The sequence below is a fragment of the Phoxinus phoxinus genome, assembly GCF_949152265.1.
Source record: "Phoxinus phoxinus genome assembly, chromosome: 23".
Lineage (NCBI taxonomy): Eukaryota > Metazoa > Chordata > Actinopteri > Cypriniformes > Leuciscidae > Phoxinus > Phoxinus phoxinus.
In genome coordinates this window covers 20,673,617-20,678,616 of record NC_136898.1, presented here as the reverse complement: position 1 = coordinate 20,678,616, position 5,000 = coordinate 20,673,617, and the positions used below count along the sequence as shown (strand labels likewise).

The window sequence follows — 5,000 nt, the reverse complement described above, 5'->3', positions numbered from 1 at the left end:
GTAAAAAAGAGAGATGTCACTCTGAGATGCCTCTTTGAATATATGGGAGAGAGTGCACAGGAGCTCATCTCTGATTACTGTGTAAGTATTGGCTCAGTCTGGTGAACAGGTTTAAATTGTGCTGACTGTTAATGTAAACTAACTGAACCAGCATTTGGCTGGTAATGGTAGAGTATCTGTTTTCATAAACAAATCAGATTGTCTTATATATATTTGTTTTATCTCAAAGGGGGCTGTAGAGACAACTGTTCATGATGACCTGAAAATGAAAAATTTCAGCATTTATGTCTGCCGTGATCCAGATGCAGTAGGAATCATCCTTGAGGGAATTCCAGTCCTTTCTAATTTCGGAAATCTGGCCAGAGCATGCTGCTTACTGCTTGGGTTGACATATGCCCTTAATCTCGAGTATCCACCCAAGCTTTGCAAAACATTTGAGGTGTTCCAAAGACTTTTCGTGGGACTTGACACACTGCGCCCAAAACCAAGCCCAAAGTTCATGACTTTGAAAAATAAAGTGAAAATGTTCTTTCAAAACTGGTCAGTTGGTGGGATCAGTGGAATATTTGAGTAAAAATGTTTCTAAATAACAAACTATGTGAAGGTGTCATGTTATTGTATAATGCTAAGTTGTACTGTAGGTCAGATGCTCATGCTTGTGACCTGTAAAGTAAGTTAGTGTTAAAATGTTTATATTTTATTATATTTAAAATATGTACACACTACTGTGAAGGTGTTTTACAAAACAGCAGTTCATGATTGTTTTAATGCATGAGTACAGATGTTACTTTATACTGTCCAGCTAATTTCAACTGTTTAAAAATATTAAACTGTTTTAATATGTACACCGTAAAAACACTGAAGCACTTTATTGGCTGATTCAGATGTTACTGATTGTTTACATTGTGCAGCTAATTGGTACTGTTAATAAATGTTGAAAATTAACAGTCTGAACTAATTATTTGGGTTTACACTTTCAAAACCAAGAGCAAATTGGTTAAAACTAATAAAACAGAAGACATTAACAAGTATTTTTTCATTTAAATTTTACCTAATTTAATTAAGTCTGTATAAAATGCAGATCTGTTTTTTTACTTTGATTGTACTTAATTTATTGGCTTTTTCTTAAAATGCTACTTAATAATATGTTTTTTTATTAATTCGAAAATATTAGGTTGTCCTTACTCAAAATATCAGTTAGTTCAATAAACTTACAAAAAGTAGTTGGAAAATGTTGTCTTAATTTTATTGAGTTAGATTCAAGTAACAGTTTTAACAGTGAATAAGCATAACGGTTTCCAGCATTGATAATAATAATAAATATTTCTTGAGCATCAAAATATCATATTAGAATGATTTCTGAAGGATCACGTGACACTGAAGACTGGCGTACAAATAATTTAACAAATGACTTTTAACAAATTCATTTTAAATTAATATAACATTTTTGCAATATTACAGTTTTTACTGTATTTTTGATCAAATAACTGCAGCCTTGAGGAAACTTCTTTAAAAAACATTAAAAATTATAGTTTTTTTTATACATTACTTTTTTTCTTTTGTGGAACAAAAAGAGAAATTTTGTTGAATGTTCAGGCTGCTCTCTTCCATACAATAAAAGTGCTGTCAAGCTCCAAAAATAACAAAAATGAAGTAATGTGCACTATAATCTAAGTTTTCCGAGGACAGACACAAGTTTTACAGACTAAACATGATGAACAGATGAACAGACTAAAATTAAAGTTATCTTGAATATCTTGGTCCCCATTCACTTCCACTGTTTAACAGCTGTGTCCATTCTGCTATGAATAACTGCTTTTGTGTCCCAGAGAAGACATAAGGGCGAATAAATGTCATGAATTCATTTTCATATTCATTAAAATGTTCTTGTACGAAAAAACAAAATCTGCCTGCTTTGGCGAATAAAATGTCCAATTATAACATGCATCTGCTGGTTCCATCTCTTCCCCCTTCGGTCAAGCTCACAGTGGCTTCAGTGCGTTCAGAAGCATGTCTCTAGATGACGGTAAAGCACGCATTCACACTTCAATATCAGCACACTGTCGCTTGCTAAGCTAACACTGCATACATCTCACTCCCGTCCTGACACCGGGATCATTTCAATATGCACACAACAGCCTTTCAGACAGAATGCGGCTCTGAACATCTTTACACTGCATCTTATGAGCTACCCGGGCTTTACAGTCACCCATAAATAATGGTATCAAAATCTCTAGATATTCACAAACAAAGAGATTTGCATTAACAAGTTCCTTGAATTAACATCCTTTGTTGTTCCTGGAACATGCTGTACTTGGGTAAAACACATTTTGAGGGAGGTAGTTAAACACAATGTTATAATTCCAGCAAAAATATTGAGATGGTCTCTCGTGAGGACAAGGCCAGCTATGAAATCACACTAACATCATCACTCTAGACGTTTCCTCAGCTGTGTCTACACACGGGCCGCGTCTCCTTCCACTCACTGGTTCCCAATGACATTAATCTGTATATTCAACCACTGCCACGTGACTTGATTCACAAAATGTAAATTTTACAAAAGTAATTTTTCGAGTTCAAACAATAGCACTTGTGGCATAATGTTGATTACCACAAAAATAATTTTGACCTTTTCTTATAAAAAAAATATCTGGATCCAGTGAGGCATTTACAATGGAAGTGACCATAAACATAATGTCTGGAAAGCATTCAAAATATGGGGGTTAAAAAAAAAGAAAACTTTTATTCAGCAAGGACAGCAAGTGAAGACATTTATGTTTCAAAAGATGTCTACTCTAAATAAACTCTTCTCACTATTCTTTTGAACTTTCTATTCATTAAACTATCCTGGAATAGGTTTCCACAAACTGTGTTCAACATTGATAATAATAAGAACCATTATTAATAAGTGAGTACCAACATGGGCGGCGCTAGGGAGGGGCTAGCAGTGCTTCAGCACCCCAAGAAAGACCAAAGCACCCCGAAAAATAATTTCTGGAAGCAATTATATCCAGCCTGTATTCTATGGAAGCTCTGCACCGCATGGTGAAGAAAAAAAGAAAAGAAAACGTATCCTGTTATTCCGAGATATTAAGTCGTTATTGCATCGTTATATCTCATATTTCGACATAATTCGTTATTTCGTTTCGACATAATATCTCGTTATTTCGACATAAGTTGTTATTACGACATATCTCGTTATTTCGACATAATAAGGGGACATTCTAATCTGCATTAAGCCTTATAATGGTTTTCTATGGGAGGAAAATGCTTAACGTGTAATTAAAAACGTTGCGTTCATATTCTGTGCATTTCCCTCTATAGGCGCGTTCTCTACGGAGATGGCGATCGTCAACTTCATCTTTGCAGCCGACACTGACACAGAAAACACTAGTTTATTAATAAAAATCAATGCACGCGTCACCGGATTTACACATTCACATCTTGTATAAAACGCACACATATGTCGAAATAATGAGATATTATGTTGAAATAACATTATTAATAATAATACATATTTAAGAATATTTGATTGAATGCTGAAAGTTGTGATTGTTCAATTTAATAAAATGAAAACAATTGAATATTTTATATTGAGTGGCCAAGTTTTGCTCATTTATTAATAATAATATTATATATATTTATATATATAGCAGCTCCCCGTCAATGATCTCAGCACCTGTGTAAAAAAATTATCTGGCGCCGCCCCGAGTACCAATAATAATTTATAGTGAAGATAATTATTTAGTAATAATTTATTCCTGGAGGAACATGTGACACTGAAGACTGGAGTAATGATGCTGACAATTCAGCTTTGATCACAGGAATAAATCACATTTTAACATATATTAAAAAAGAAAACAGTTATTTTAAATTGTATTAATAAAACATAAGTTATTTCATAAAATTAGAAGCTTCAAAATTCTACTGCTTTACTTACTCACTGAAAATTCTGATGCTTCTTTTTTAAATTATAATTATTATGGCACAAATGGTGCCAGAGAGCTTAACTTGCATTAAACCCAGAATATTCCTCTAAGATGACATAACATTTACAGTAGTGAACGAAGTGAGCAGTTGATTCTCAGAGGTTTTTATGGCACCCGTGTGAGCGAATGCACTGGAAAGATGAACGGGAGCAGACTGAGAACACATGGAGATCACAACGGGACTGAGATAGCTCCTGTTCATTAGAAACACTGTTCTCATTAGATGTGACAGAACCACTGCCCTCTCCTAAGCCACGAGGAGAACAGTGGAGGAAAGGAGGATGAAGAGGGAGATTTCACAAAGCTGCTAACTCTTTCATCTAGCTTTCATCTGGACACGAGGAAAGGGACTGAAGGACACAGGCGAAGGGCACACTCTTTTGATGAGCAAAGCAGAAGTGCTTTAAAGGACTCGCGTAATGAAACATCTCATTCCCCTTGATCTTTTGAAACAGAACAGTTTCAGAAGTCTGAGTCGAAAAAAGATCCGATACAAAGCTGCAAAAACCACTTGTTCTGAGCGACTGTCTACATAAGAGACAGCAGACGGGGAAAAACAAAATAAAAGTCCTTCTCATGCTTTTAAGAGCATCAGGCGCTGGAAACCAGTTATGCATTTCATCAGAATACACAACTACTTTTGAATGACCATCAATGGAGAAATATTTGTTCGTTTTTTTGGTCCAGAAGAACGGTGTAGTTTCAGCATCTACCAGCAGGGCTAACTAGCTCATTTTTGACCCGTTGTTTGCTGTCAATTTCCCATGTAAAATATGCATTGAAACGACTGTAAAAAATAAATAAAAGTGCGACAGGGTCATAGGGAGGGTGGACAAATATCAAAATATGAATAAATGACAAAAAAATGTGATGCAAAGAAAATTTGATTCACATAAGTGGACTTGACTTGTGTTAAAAAATATATATATATATTTTTAATGTATAACAAGATCAGTTTGATCAGTCAAAAAAAAAAAAACCTTCACTAATTTGGCCTAAATCATAGCTTAT

The 5,000-nt window shown here is 34.6% G+C and overlaps 1 protein-coding gene and 1 long non-coding RNA gene across 2 annotated transcripts in view; one reads left to right on the top strand and one right to left on the bottom strand.

Moving 5' to 3' along the window:
* LOC306991490 overlaps nucleotides 1-1,248 on the top strand; it is a 2,918-nt gene extending 1,670 nt beyond the window's left edge. The window contains exons 3-4 of the long non-coding RNA XR_013796110.1: nucleotides 1-81; nucleotides 230-1,248. The exon at nucleotides 1-81 is cut by the window's left edge and continues 18 nt beyond it. This is a non-coding gene — a long non-coding RNA (uncharacterized lncRNA). The remainder of the gene's footprint in view (nucleotides 82-229) is intronic.
* sardh (sarcosine dehydrogenase) overlaps nucleotides 1-5,000 on the bottom strand; it is a 65,812-nt gene that overhangs the window by 18,979 nt on the left and 41,833 nt on the right.